Here is a 16,233-nt window from a genome sequence, read left to right as displayed (position 1 = left end):
ATTAGTATTTACACATAATATTTCAAATTTGGTCCATATTTTCACAAATAACTTTAAGTTTAATAAATATTAAGTTCTTGATTAGACAAATAAAACTTCAAATCTAAAACTCTTCTATAGTGTTATTTTCTCTAGAAAATAACACTAGAGAAGAGAACAGAATTATTAAGAAAAGAAAATTGTGATCCGTGGTATTGAAAATTAGGAATAAACAGAAAGACCATAATCAGCAAAGTGAAATAGCAAATCCCTACCACACATGCATGAGAAATGTAGTTGGCCAGCTTTGACTACCTACTATGTGTCAGGTACTCAGTTTCTAAAGATACTAAGGTAAAAGATGCCATTAGTTTACTTAAAGAATATACAGTCTAGTAGGGAAATACTACAATTCTGATAAAACAGGACCACAGAATGTAAGTGATATCTTAGGCCACCCTTGGGAGCTTCAGATTGGAAGTTTACTTCCTATTTACTCAAGGAGAAATCAGCATAGATATAAGTGAGAATATTCCCATTTCCTTGTTCCTTGACCAAATTGTGAGACATGCATACGTTCTTGCAGGAGCATTCCTCGTGCTTGCCATCTGGACCCATGCCAAAGTTTGGTAGGCTAAGTCAGCACAGTTACCCTAACTTCTGACCACTTGCTTCCTCCGCTGAAATAACAAACTCCATCAAAGGTAGTGCCTCAATCTGCCTGTTTTTACTTGCCACCCATATGAGTTCTCTAGGTAATTCAAAGGGAAACACACGATAATAAAAAATAAAATACAAACCTTAATATTCAGGAAATTAAAACTAAAGAAATTTTAAGACTAAATTTATTAATACATCTCAATTCTCAATTTCATTCTTTTTAGCTACAAAGAGGGAGACGCAAAGAACAAGTGAGGAAAAGGTAAGAGGAGAGGGAGAGAGAGACAGAAAGAGATAAATAGAAAGAAGACAGTATGTTATGCAAAAGACCTCATAAGGAGGAAGTACCTCACAAGCTGAACTTCAATCAACAACCTACCTCTTGGGTATAGAGTAGCAGACTGATTTTAAGCTCATCCTCTTTTTCCCTGGTGGAACAAGACTCTTATTACAGAAAAGGGTATAGGTTTTGATTTCTCATTTTAAATGTGATAAAGAAAACCTAGTACAGCTGCCAGAGCGATGTGGCCCATTTATGAAGATTCTTATCTTTGGGGGACATTTAAGATTCTAGCAAAAGCTGTGTACCCCAGAAAACTGCAGATGCACATACTTATAAAGTCTTTTGTATACAGCTTCAAAATGGTCTCAAAATCCTTGCAATCATCCATGGATCCAGGTTTAGGTTAACATGTCGTCTCTACCTTATCTTCATCTCCACTTAATTAAAATAATGAGAAAGATGAAAAATGTGAACTCCACACTGTATGTATGTGAAAACCTAAGGAGCAGCATACATGGTCAGATCAATGCATGTATGTCATAAGAATCTAGGAAACACCACATTGGATTAGATTAATGAGACTATAGCCCCATATTCAGCTTCTAAGAGTGGTCTTAAGATATATTGCAGAGCATGAGAAACACTCTCATGGTTCTCTTTTCATCTACAAAAAAACAGAGTTCTTCAAACAAATATATGTAACCTTCTCAAAGTAATCCCATTTCTATCTCCACTCAGCAGACATGAATTTGCCCAAACTTGTCTCTTAATTAAACTTCAGAAAAGGAAGACAGTAAAAATAAAAAGGTAACAAAGATATAGCTGGGCCAGACGTGGTGTCAACTCTCTTCTGATCTTGGCTTCTTTCCCTCCCAAGAAACACAAATCCTCTTCTCAGGGATGTAATACCCAAGTGAACTCAATTGCATACTGACAGCCCCACTGGAAGCAGGAAAAAAGAGGGCATTTACATATCCCATTAACTAAAAAGTTTATTACTATACCTGAGTAACCCAGAGGAAGCATATACACATTAAAATATGTGCATCTCATAACTCCAAAATAAAATCAAAATTCACTGAAGCACTCTCAAATAATGGCTTACTAGAGAAAAAAATGTGTTAAGAATAAATTTTTCATGGGACAAGGTTGTGCATTTAACCGATGTGCCTATATTATCAAAATGAATGGATTTTCTTCCTTGAAGAATTTCACACATCGATGGTAACATAAAGTTCAGTAATTATCTTCTATCTCCTATCTTTCTAACACTGTGTGATGCAGTAATTCTTCTGTGTCAAGATGTAAAGCAACTGGGAATTGAACAAAATTAAAACACATTTCACATAGGTCATGAGCTGAGAATATCTTTTTTGCCCAAGTAAAAGCATCGAGGAAAAAGAGAGAAGGAGTTTGCTGAGAAAGGAAAGTTATTTTAACAGCAGGCCTTTAAATTAATTATCCCCACATTAAAAATGCTGAAAAAAGTTCTAATAAATTCTAATTGTCCTTTTAGAAAATTTTTCTGGTTTTTAAAAATGTTCTTAAAACAATCAAGGTGGTTGGTTGAATAGTAAAATTACATGGCATCGGTTTCAGGATATTAGTTCAAGTCTAATAAAAATTTAATAGAAATATGTTTAATGACTTTAACTTACTGCTGAATGAATAGTACTCTGCAAGATTTGATAGTATATGACTGAAGGAAAGATTATTAAGAAGACATATAATGCACTTTTATAAAAGATATTTGCAGGAAACCATTAGATGATACAGAAAATCAATAATGCCCTAGTGCCAATTTCAGCAACATTAAAATTACAGTGCTCGTTGATATTTATGATGATAGAGCTACCAAATCATTTCATTTTTATCTTTCACTACATTGGCATTTTTCTTTGTTATCTAGGACCAGTTGCAAAATTTGATCAGTTCCTTTTAAAAGTGTTTTATAGATGAGCCTGTTTCTAAACAGCTCTTCTCTAGGAAGAATTTTAACAGTCTATTCTTTATACTTCAGTGTATAAATGGATTGGTAAAGCTGTTTCCTTTTAGGGAAAGCATAATAATTGTAAAATATTAAGACATTCAAAATGGATCTTTGCAGAACCAAGTAAATAGGACTTAAGAAACAGAGTTACTCAGCTTTCTTTACTTCCAGACGAAAAAAAATGATGGTCTAGCCTCATTATTTCACATGTTTAAAACTGAGGTCCAAGTAGTGATAAATTGTCTAAGAGTAAAATTCCCTATAGAGTACAAATAAATATCGTGAGTTTGGTCCACATCCTTCTCCAAGGTCACCCAAATTGTCATGCAAACAGAATTTGAATATACAGGGTTTGCATTTATCTGTCTTCTGAAGTAACCATATGATTTTTTTTTAACCTGCTAGAATATTATCACCAATGGAATTTACATAAATTGGTAGAATTAGAAGAGAAAATAATAGATGGTGAAATATGGTTTCTACCATGTTTTTTGACTTGGTGCTCTGGATATAAGGAAACAGAAGCTGTTTAACTCCATATCTCAGTGAGCAGACTTCTCCACAGGTGAGGAGACACAAAAAGATAGCCCATCGGAAGGCTGTCTACAATTGCTGTCTCCAACTTGAAAAGGACAAGAAAAAGTTTAATGATTTCCCAAACCCTGAGCTTCCCGAATTATAGGATATAGAAATAGCAACTGCCAGAGGCAAAGTCATATTACTGGTGGCTTCCATGAATTGTGAAGTCTCTGGCAGTGATAAGAGGCTGGGAGAGAACCTTCAGATCTTAACCCATGCTAAAATTCTTATGAGTCATGCTTTTTCCATAGTAACCAGTCTGGTACATTTTTATGCTTTAAATTTACATACCCTGACACATGTAATGACAACAACTGTAATAAAAGGCTAGGGGAAAAGTTCACATGCACTTTAATGGCATCTGTTTTAAAAGATGAGTCTACTGCCTATATACATAAAGATATGTTAATTATATATAAGGATGTTTGCAGGCCCACAGTCTTCTTGAACTCAGAAAGTGATGAATTATTCTGCATTTTGACTAAAACATTTCTCCAGCTTGCTTTTCTATCCAGACAAGTGTATCATTTTCCATAATTATATAGCATTTCCTGGACATCATATTCCAGATCAATCCTGAGAGCCAAATATAAAGATGTAACATATGTGCTAATCTTTACCATTCATATTTTCTGAGAGTTGATAGTTATTTTTTATTTTTATATATCATTTTTTGGATAATGGTAAAGCAGACATTGGCAACCTTCCAAAGACGGAGAAGAGGCATGTTTTCAGCCTGTCATAGGCCCACAGGTTTGTTGCTAACTAGATCCCATTCCTGCTGCTGTCAAGAGCTACCATCAGATTTCCCAAGTCTGATTTATCCTGAGTGAAATCAGAAATTCACTACAAAACTGTGTGCTACCCTTCCTCCAACTTTCCTGTGGTCTCTAATTCTAAATCAGTTGTGAAGAGGACATTGGTGTTATCACCTCCGAAAAGATTGCCAGTCCTTGAGCTAGACTATAATTATATTTGTCTGAACTTTCAACCATCTTCCAACTACATAAATTTCCGTATTCCAACTTCCTTGCGTGTTTGTGTATGCTTTTTTTTTCATTTTTAGTGAGATAAGGATAGTTTCCTTTTGAATTTGTTTACCAAGTATGCTAGCCATAAAATTCTCCATAAATGCCACTGATGATCTCCCAGAGAGCTAGATACAGCAGCCACTCAATGGATAGTTCTTGCATTAAATAAGCAAACCAACTCACTGTGCAGCAGCAACCAAGTGACTTCCTAGGCAGCCAAGCCATTCAGCCATGGACATTCTCTGGCCTCTTCTCCTTCCCACCCCTCTCATACACAGGAGACTCCTCTGTACACCAGATCTTACCATAATTCCAGAGGATTTCAACATCTGTGTCTATGACCCACCCAACAGTTAAAACTGGTTGAGTTCCTTGATTCCAACAGCCATTTGTTCCACTCCTCTGCAGCCATCCACTAATATCGCCTCAACTTGGAATTTATGATCATTTGAAAATATACCCTCTGATATCTTAAATTTCCATTTACTAAGTTCTGATCAAAACCATCTTTCTCTCTAGTTATGTCACTCTTCTCCTTAACCACCTGCCTTGACTTCATTACTTTCTCCAGTGCCCTAACTCACAAGTTTACTCTAAAATTATCATTCCCATCAAAGCTTCATTTTACTCCTACCAGCTTACATCCAATGTTGTACCCTTTCTACCACTGTCTTGCCAGCATTTTCTGTGCCTTGACCTGTCTGCCCCACTTAGAACCCTCCAACATGTGTCATTCTGAGATGCTCCTTCTCCACTCCAGCTCCACTGAACATAGACAGAAAAACAATTGCACAGCTATGATCACATGATTTGCTTGATTCTTTCTCATTCCAGAAAACATATTTGCCAAAACCACTCAACTGTCTCCTCACCGTCTGCAACTTTATCTGTACCTACACCTCTCACCTTTGGTCCTCCTGTCTTCAAAGAGCAGTCCCTTATCTGCTTCCAAGCTCATCCACACCTGTTCTCTTATTTTCATCTCCTGCGACCTCCCCAGGGACCTCACTTTATGGATTATCCCCTCGTTCTAGAATGTGTTCAGTCTGCTTCTCTTCAATGGTTCTTTCATTATAATGTGTACAGATACCTACTTAGAAAAATCTTTGAGTCTGAAAACACCTTCATTTTCTTCCTGACATAGAAAAAATTCATAAAGGAAAAGTACACACGACTTAAAGGAAAAATTTCCATTTCCCACAATTCATTCACTGAAAATCTTAAAATCTTCTCCCAAAATCACTCATACTAAAGTTATCAATGTACTTTGTTGTTATAGCCAGTGGATACATTTCAGACATGATGGTGATATTTTCAGAGTAATTAAAGCGACTGACCACTCCTACCTGTTGAAATGCCTCTGTTAGCTTTTGTAACACAATCCTTTCCTAAGTATCCTACTGGCCCCTCTGAAGTACAGGGCTCTGTTAACTCCTCTCTCTGTCTCTACAGTAACATTTCAGGGGTTCATTCTCAGCCACATTTTCCCCCAATTTTTACATTCTCCCTGAGTGATACCATCTATCACTACGCTTTTTCAATTACCATTTATAGTCAATGAGTCAGATATCTCTGCAAATGAGATCGGTGTCGGGCTGACTTGTGTCCTCCCAAAATTCATATGTGAATTCAAATGTGAACCCCCAGTACCTTAGAATATGACTGCATTTGGAGATGGAGCCTTCAAAGAGGTGATGAAGTGAAAATGAGGCCATCAGATAAGTCCTAATCCCATCTGTCCTGTGTCTTTATAAAAGGAAATCTGTGCTCGTTTTGACAGCACATATACTAAAGTCAGAAAGGTATGGGTAAGATTAGCTTGGCCCCTGAACAAAGAATGACACATAAATTCATAAGTATTTCATATGAAAAGAAATAAGAAGTGGAAATTTGAACACATGGAGAGACAACAGGGATGTGCGTGCATAGAAAGATCACTCGAGGACACAGCAAGGAGGCAGCCATTTGTAAGCCAAGGCAGGAGGCCTCAGAAGAAACCAAACTTGCCCACACCTTGATTTTGGACTTCTGGCCCCCAGAGTTGTGAAAAATAGATTTCTGTTGTTTAAACACCCAGTCTCTGGAATTTTTTCATGGCAGCACTAGCATATGAACAGGGGATCCTTCTCATAAGCTCCAGATCCATCAATATAAAATCATTCTACTTAAACCCAGCTGGATGTTTTTGAACTTCCCCAAACTTAACATGTTCAAAATTAAATTAATTTTATTACCCTCACAATTTGCTTCTCTTCCTTAAATCCTATACTGATATAGTAGGCACCTACAGCTCACTAGTTGCCCAAACCAGAAATCTGAGAATTATGACTGGTACATTCAATTCCTTTAGCCATCAAGCCTATTTGTTTACCAAATAGTGTTAATTCTACAAATGTCAAATCTATCCTCCCTCTCCATATCATTATTTATCATTTAAATATTTTATCAACCTCCTTACTGGTCTCCTGTCTTATTATAGCCAGAATGAGCTTACCAAAATGCAAACTTTATTATGTCATTCTCTTGCTATAAATTTTTCAGTGGTTTTTCATAGCCTAGAAAATAAATCCCAAGTCCTTATTATGGCATAAAGTGCCCTCCATGACCTAATTACAGCATCCAGCATCATCTCTCTTTCCCAGTCTGTGGTCCAGGCATCCTGAATCACATGGACTTTTTGAAGGTTGAATACTCTTTCCTTCATGCCTTTGTACAGACTTCCCTTCTTTACCTGCCTCTCATTTTTTCCTTCAAAAGTCAACACAGAAAACACTTGTGGGAAGCCATACTTAAATGACCTGCCACAGGCCAGCCTGACCTAGACATATCTCCAATGACAGCCAAAAGTGGTTTTTGTCTATTAGTCCCATATTGGACCAGTATTGCAATAGACTTTTTACCTGTGAGTCTAAGGCACTAGATTTAAAGTCTTCGAAAAACCATGCCTTTGTGTCTTGAGGGTCTGGTATGAATTCAATAAATATAAATTGATAGAAGAATAAATGAGTTAATGAATATATGAGTGCAAGTTTAGGCATGTTAAATTCTGTATAGAATTTCCTGAGGGATAAGCCATTAGTAGACACAGCTATATTCTGAGTCTGACAATAGCCAGATGGGATTAGGACTCACCCTAATGGCCTTAGACAAATATATTCAGATAAACACCCTAATCCCTCCAGTTATTAAATTTTCCCAACTCCTATTAAAAGAATATAGCCATATCCTAAAGGTAATTCATTGGTTTATCTTCTTAGTTTCATAAATGTCTTCCAGTTTCATGGTCAATCACATGTGCCTATAAAGCCAAGGCCCTCAAAATAAGTATTACTGTATTTTACTTATATTCCACCAGGAGTGTGTATGTGGACGGGGAAGAATTCTTATTTTCTCAAAAAAGTGAAATAGAAAGTATACCTTCGTCATAAAATTGATCTCAAAATAAATGTGCCCTCAGAGTACATCAATTTAGAATGCAATTGTTTAGATTTTCTCTGGATTTTTATAATTGCTAATCACTAAAACTTCATCTTATCTCAGCCTTGAATAAAAGTTAAAAATGAAACTTTTTCTGCCTGTAGTTTTGTTGGAAATATGAGTTTCTTTTCCCATCTCTTTTCTTGTAAGTTTCTCATCAAATCATTCAACTTTCTTACCTAGTTATTTAGAATCAATACAAATTGTTCTAAAGCTGCAGTTCATACTACTGCAGCTTGCTAACTTCTTGAGTTTTTAACTTTATGATTTTTTAGTGAGTTTCTATGGTTTTTTTAATAGTGAATGCATACTTATGTGATGCCTGTGCCTAAATCCCTGGAATGTATATAAGAATGAATTGTAGAGAGACTTATTATCTTCCACACAGCTATTTCCATCTCATGCAGCTATCTGCATGCAGCTAGAGATATAGATGCCAGCAATAAGTATTTCCATCTCAGGCCTATCTGCATGCAGCTAGAGCTATAGATGCCAGGAATAAGAGCAAGCTCTCAGGTTACTATGCTCTCATAATACTTTGTTATCTCTCAGTGGTCTAATTTATCATAGTATTAATATTGTAATGAGCAATATAGCTGTTGTCCCCTTCACTAGTTTGTAAGCTCTCTAATGTAGCGTCTTCTTACTCCTTTTCCTATTTTCAGCACCAGAAACAGCCTAGCATTTATAGATGCTCAATAAATGGCTGCTGTATTGCATTGTTTTAGCCAGCTGCTTTTCTCTTGCCAATGCAGAATTTTCTTTGTAGGGTGGAGTGGAGTGAGGATATGGAGTCTCTCTTTTTTTAATTCTCCTCTTTTATTTTTGCAATTAATTGAATTTTTATCATTAACTGAAATCCTATTTTGGATGTATTTCACTTTGTTTACTTGCAGTTTAGATATCCCTTAGTCCCACCATGCTCTGCTCTGCATCACTCAATTTAATTGCACCAAATTCAGTTCCTAGTTGTCTTTAAACTATATGGATTGTTAGTCTTCCTAGGTTGTAGAGATACCTGTGTAGTATTTTCTCACTCTTGCTTAAAAATATATTCATTCATTTTAGAAATAGGAATTCTATATTAGCCAGAAACTCATATTTCTTTAATAATGTGTTGCCTATTATAATCTGATTCATTTTAAGATAGATATAATTCAAGATATCAAAGATGAGTTAAGAAGCGAGCAAAAATCCTGATCAATGATTTACATTTCTCCTGGGAAATACCGTAGATCTATTTGCCATGGTAACCAGGCTTGTTTTCTTACAACATTTCTTTTCCTTTGCATCTCTGGCCTGTTTCAAAGTATATGACCAAAGTGCTTACAAATCCAACTATTTTATGATGCAGGATAGAAAGATGAAAAAGGGCATATGGGTAACTATAATTTACATAAAAACCGATAATGGTACCTTCTTTTAAAGGACTTATCTGAAGTAATCAAATTTGCTGTGTTGGTGAAAGACAGAAACCTGAGATCATAAAATCATAACTAATGAAGCTGAGTCCCAATTAAATAAGCTCTCTGTAAATCCAATGGATAATTACTATGGAAAAATCAAGCAAGTGCATGATCATAGTAAGCTGGAGACCCTGGTGGTGATCTAAGAGCAGAGGGTGACTCTCACAAAATCTTTGGAACTGAATAAAGACAGGAATCACAGGTAAATGGCTGGGTAGAATTTAGAAAGAGTGCAGTAGAGACGATGCCACCAAAAAGACATCTGGAATAAATAGAAATGTAAAATATTTATATGACTGACAACAGAGGGTCTCTGAGTAGAATGAGTTAGTTACAGGGCAGAGTAAACTAATAATCCAAGAAATGGATGAGAACCATGGCAGAGTGATGGAAACAAGGTGAGGAACAGACCATTTGTGAGTGCCATAGGCTCCATATCCAGCTAGTCTTTGGGAAATAGTTAAGGATAGAAGTGGGTCTGCTATTGAGTTGAGTTTCTGTGACCATTTATTATGTGGTGAGACCTGAAGTGTATAAAGATCCAATACAAAAAAGAAAAATTAGCCAGTCCTGGTGGTGTGCAGCTGTCATCCCAGCTACTTGGGAGGCTGAGGCAGGAGGATCGCTTGAGCCCAGGAGTTTGGGGTTGCTGTGAGCTAGGCTGATGCCACAGCACTCTAGCCAGGGCAATACAATGAGAGACTCTGTCAAAAGACAAAAAACAAACAAACAAACAAACAAAACCCTCCAATGCTAACCTAAATGATCTAAATGTTACTTTAAATTACAGAAAGCTGAACATCCAGAAGATAGAACATGGGATCCCCTCCTCCTGGAGACATAAAGAGCATCAATCAGGCAAATGTCAGTCTTTAGGACATCACCTCTGATGGTTATATGTGGTGTTAATACTTCTATTTTTGCTTCCAAAATGCTAAGATACTTCAAAGACTAACTTCTGTAGAAGAAGATTGCAATATGAATGAGTTCTTTAATTCTTAAGTTACTTAATGCAGGCTTATGTTTTATAAGGAGATTTGAGCTTATTTCTAGGTCAGTAAGAATATGTATAGCAAGTGTTATTTTAGGGTTTATAAAACTAATCAGTAGTCCATATAGTTTAATCAATGTTCAATCTATATTCTTTGTTGGAAACATAATCATTAATTTGTGAGCCATTTTTGTTGAGCTGTCAGTAGAATAGATGGCTTTTATGAATAGTGACTAAGGCTGATCCTTCACTCCATTTATTGAAAATAATAAGCCTTATCAGAACAGAACACATGCACTGTGTTACATTTAAACATCATTGTGATTCTTGAATATAAACTCTGAGATGGTTAGGGGGATCTGACCTTAGTAAGAACATCACTTACATTTATACCAGCATCGAAGGAAGAATTGTGCATTTCCAATGCCCTATATGCATTCGATTATATAGAACCCAGTACTATAAAATATATATATATGTTTCTTATCCCATGGAACTCTTCTACTATAGATATATGATTTTATATATAAATATTTCATTTATCTATACCTCTAATACTGTGCACACACAAACAAGCAAACACATATACTCGGGCCTATTGTGATTAGAAAAATCCAGTTTTGGGGATGTGTGTGTGTGTGTGTGTTTTAGTTCACAACATAAAAACTTCTGAGTCTCGACCCAATTGTACTTGACTTTAGAGTTACACTTGTAACAGTACTTTCTAAAATATTTATATTGCTCTTAAACATTAAACCCTTTGAAAGTGCTAAATGTGGAACAGAATATATACAGACAACATGATTAGGCAGTTGCACAGCTTACATAAACAGTGAAGTTTCCATGTTTGTTTATATTTTCATTGTGTATATATTATTCCATCTGGTAGCCTACCCTGAGGCTTTACTTTATCACCCTCCTTGTCCCATAAAGTTCCTTGAGATTTTTATTGAAAGAAACAATGAAAATGCTAATTAGTTATATTTTTCATCATAATCTTTTTTTTATACTAAAGGATCTCTCTCCTTTTTTGTTACTGCTTCTGTACACTACTTCCAATGAGTTTCATTGCCCCAAAGCTATCATTTTTAGGCTTCTAATATTGTTTTCTGTTCACAGGGCTTAATAACTGCTTTTTAATGGATTCTGTTTACCTCAGAGGCAGGCATTTTGGAGAATTCAGCTTATATTAGGGCAGAATTAAAAACTTCTATGTGGCTTTGGGGGCTTCTTCCCTCAGAAAATTAAAATGGTTTAATCTTTTGACTGAAAGAAGAACTGAAATGATTCCTTTGAAAATGAGACACTGGGGATTTGAAAGGGATCACAAAAGAAGACAATCCTGCATGTATTTAAATGCGTAGATAGCATATTTTATGCACATAATTACTTTGGTTCTTTTTTTAAGATTTTTTTAAATTTCAGCATATTATGGGGGTACAAAAGTTTAGGTTATGTATATTGTCCATGCCCCGCCCCCAGTCAGAGCTTCAAGCATGTCCATTCCCCAGACAGTGCGCATCGCACTCATTATGTAGATATACACCCATCCCCTCCCCAAATTGGTTTCCCTGATCATCACCTAAGTGCACATTTGGGAATAGCACCAATTGGGTGTCAGGCAGATGTAAGGGGGATGGGTGGTTCTTTTAATTATTTTTTTTATCTGCTTAAAAAAATGGCTACCTAACCAAGTCCTAGAAGTGGAGGTTCTATTGCTCCAATAAAAATAACCATGGAGTCCAAGTTGCACATTCTTCTTAAAATCTTCTTTTTAAACTTAAAATTTTCTCTGTTTCTCTCTGCCCTTTAGTCATGAAAAGTCCATTTCATAACTGAATTAAATAAAGCTAAATTTAGTACCCAGAAAGAGGTTCTTTAATTTATTCATTTGCTCATTTAAACATCCATTTGCTCTGTGCCCCTAATACCTGCATAGATTGACAGGAAGGCACAAAGAGTTACCTTTCCACAGTGTGGTTACTGATAGAATAAGGTAAAGGAAGAAGTCGGAGACGGCTTAGACTTGGGTAGACATAGATAAGAGAATTAAAAGGGAAAGCTGCATTTGGTTTTAGACATGATTAATTTGCATGAGAACAGTCGTCTCCTACAGGACCATTTAAAGGAGAGCAGTGACTAAATGATTTAAGAAACAATATTCATCATCAACAAATTTTCATAGCCCAAACAAGGCACAAACAGGGAAGGCAGTGAAGTTGTGCTAGAGTTGGGATACAAACAGGAAAAATATATGGTCTCTGCCTCCTCCTTAATGGCTGTCTAGGAAGACAAGATTAAAACAAAAGAGCATTCTCTTTATTTTTTCTCCATCTTCTCACTCCCTGGCCCTTTATCAATATTTCTCTTCAACACTTAACCACTGTCTGCCTTGTTTTAATCATTACTACACATTTTATTATATTTATAATATTTCTGATACTAGACTGTGCACCCCATGAGAACAACTATTTCATCCCCATATAAATAAAATCAGACAGCATGCCTTAAAACTGAGGACACATTAGCAAATAGTGAATGAATAAAACAGATTCTAAGGCAAATTCACACAGACGAAATGTGACATCAATGGGATCTTTGATCAAATGTCACGTTACAGTGGCCTTCTCTAGCCACCTGGTCCACATCGTTCCTCTGGCCCATCATTTCTCCAACCACTCTCTCTGCTTCCTTTGCAAAGTTCTTATTGCTGCCTTTCATTATGTTAAATATTAACTTATTTTCAGTCTAATCTAAAAATATATAAGCTATTTGGGAGAAGGGAATTTGTTTTATCCACTCCTATGAAAAATCTCTTCATCTTAGAGCACTGCTTGACACAAAGTAGCACTCGATAAATATTTGTGGAATAAAGAAATGAAAAAGTAAGTTTACAGTGAATAGTAATAAGTTTAATTTTAGGTCATTGGTTTAAAGCATCTAGATATATTTAATGAATATTCAGTCACTAGATCAGAAGTTTAAATTTACATAAGTTGAGTTTAAGACATACAGATATACTTAATTAATACCCAAATTAGAAGGGGGAGGTCCCCTATGTTCTTGAGGCTCCTGAGTGATGTGTTAACATGGTACTTATGTATTGGCATAAGTGTTGGACTATCAATAATTTCATGCTGCTTAGTGCTTTACAGTGAAATCCTATAGTTTATATCCAAGGACTGAGGTTATTTTCAGCTTTTGAACAACTTACCCATGATAATACATCTCAAGCTATACAAACAAGTAATTCCCCAAAGGAGACTTATTTCAAAATGGCGTTTGGATAGGATGGCCCCTAAAGAATTGACACTGACCAGAGATGTTCATTTCAGAGTGCTGGGCTGAGATCAGGAGTTCCAGGACCTCTGTTGCTACTAAATGACTGAGGAGACTTGGATTTCTCAGTGTCTCAGTTTCCTTCTCATTGGATAGGAGTATGTAGGGGGAGAGAGGAGGTTGAAGTGGCATAAAGGGATTTTCAAATCCTTTGTAGCTGCAATGATTCCAGATTCTGTTGTAAGGAAGATTTTGACAGAGGAATGGGGAAGATGTTGCAAAGCAGCAGGATGATCACGCTCTAACTAAGCATATGCACTCTGTAAGCACAGCTTGTTACCTGCACCAACATCTGATGACATTTCTGTTAGAAATATTTAAAATGCATCAGTAACAAAAAAATAAATTCTATATCCACTTCCACAAAGTGAAGGAGTAAGCATTATGGGTTTAGTAGAAAGTTACTAAACTTCTTTCTATTAAATTTACAATGGGTTTGGGGCCTCATAATTTCTTTTAATCATAACTATTCACATTTTCATTGTAGAATGTCAAGAAGCCTGTTTATCAGCAGAATTGCTAAGAAAAAACAGGTGGAATATTTGAATCCTGGTTTTATATCAGCAATTGAAGATTATTTTCAGTACAATACAAGGAAATATCTTTTGCTGAATGTCCATATGAAATGGCTTCTTAAACATTTCTTAATAACATAATTGGGCTAACTAGACAGCTAATACTAACTTAAGCATAATTAAGTAAAACTCTCAAAAAGGCACAGTTAAACTTTAAGTAGATAATGGTGCAATAGAAAAGATACTGTTGAAAAGCAAATATAAAATCCTACATAATGTAATGAATATAAATTAGCTTTAATTGTAGTTTATTGTCTCATTTCCAAAAACATAATCTCAAACTCTTCTAGAACATAAGTTATCATAACTTGAACCTATTCATTGCATCAGTGCAATAGTAAGTTTCTGTCATTTTCCTTTTTCCAAGTTAAGGAACATAAACATAATTTCACAAGATTTCTATATGTTTTCTCTAAGTGAAGGTCGTTTTCATCACATCAATTATTTCCCTTAGAGATTTGTGGAAGAATGAAAGCTAATATTAACAAATATGAGAGTATTAATACACAGTAATTTATATTAATATCAGGACATTTAAAAATTAGAAATTTTTAAATTACCAGTATTTTAGATACATTTTCAGTAATGGTCACATTTTCTAATTGATAGAATACAGAGTAAATTAAGATCCATTTTGTTGGCAGTCTTAGAGTCTTCTGCTGTCTCATCATTGGGTCTTTCCCCCTTTTCAAAGATGCTCTCCAGTGAGGTTTGATTTTTACTCATTTTTGCTAGGGTTAGGTTGTGGGCTTACCAAAACTGTGACTGAGACAAGTATGCAGTGTGAGAAAGTGGTGAAGATGGAAGTGGTAAATAAACTAATTGGGGAGGGGGGCAGATGCAGACTAAAATAAGTGTCAGATTGTGACTTAAAACCTGCCATCAGATGCAGCTGTACGATTGAAGTACATCAACGCACTTGCCACTATAAATCCTGCCACCGGATGCAGCTTAATTGCCACTTGCCACTCACTGATAGGGTTTTGATATGAGTCTTCAAACAATTGATTTATTATGGTCTCTGTGCAGCCAAATCTCTCTGCTAACAATAATCTGTATTTGCAGCCACTCCCCAGCACTAGCATCACTGCCTCAGCCCCACCTCAGATCATCAGGCATTAAATTCTCATAAGGAGCACACACCTAGTTCCCTGGCTTGCACAGTTTACAGTAGGGTCCGAGCTCCTGTGAGAATCTAACACCACCACCGATCTAACAGGAGGCAGAGCTCAGGTGGTGATTCAGGCGATGGGGAGCAGCTATAAATACAGATGAAGCTTCGCTCCCTCACCTGTTCCTCCCCTCCTGCTGTGTGACCTGGTTCCTAACTGGCCATGAACAGGTACCAGTCCGTGGCCCAGGGGTTGGGGACCGCAGCTTTAGTGTACAGTGTTGAAAGATGTCAGTAGCACTCAGAAGGGACCACAATAAGAGAAGTAACTGAAAAGATGCTGGTAGCATTTCCATGGTCAGTGCAAGAAACAGACATCCAAAACAAAGGTGAAAAGTTCCGTTTTCTAAGATTCTTAGCAAAAGGAATAATTAAAGATTTTAAATACTATTATAACTGGTATTTCATGTATGTACAATTTGAATATGAAAACATGATTGGGACATTCTATACATAGAAAGAAAAATGGTTAAGAAGCCTGAAAATTTGAGGGTAATGCTATACTCAATGGCCAGATCAGATTAACATAACTATGACAAAGAAAAGTTATAATACAGAAACGTTAGTAAAATAGAAGCCGGGAATCATCGATACAGTGAATGATCAAAAAGTTAAATCTGTTCCATTTTTCTTTGAGAAAAAAGAAATTAGAAGTAGAAATAGCATTTCACAGACTCAGCAGACTTGAGGTC

At 36.1% G+C, this 16,233-nt stretch overlaps 1 protein-coding gene and 1 non-coding gene across 3 annotated transcripts in view; both read left to right on the top strand.

Annotated features, from left to right (window-relative positions):
- KCND2 (potassium voltage-gated channel subfamily D member 2) overlaps positions 1–16,233 on the top strand; it is a 439,410-nt gene that overhangs the window by 361,198 nt on the left and 61,979 nt on the right. The window lies entirely within an intron of this gene.
- LOC123647849 lies at positions 6,287–6,393 on the top strand. The gene has a single exon (XR_006738383.1). It is a non-coding gene; the product is annotated as a U6 spliceosomal RNA (small nuclear RNA).

The sequence above is a fragment of the Lemur catta genome, chromosome 11 (genome assembly GCF_020740605.2).
Source record: "Lemur catta isolate mLemCat1 chromosome 11, mLemCat1.pri, whole genome shotgun sequence".
Taxonomy (NCBI): Eukaryota; Metazoa; Chordata; class Mammalia; order Primates; family Lemuridae; genus Lemur; species Lemur catta.
The sequence above is the reverse complement of the archived record's forward strand: the minus strand, read 5'-3'. Positions and strand labels throughout refer to the sequence as shown.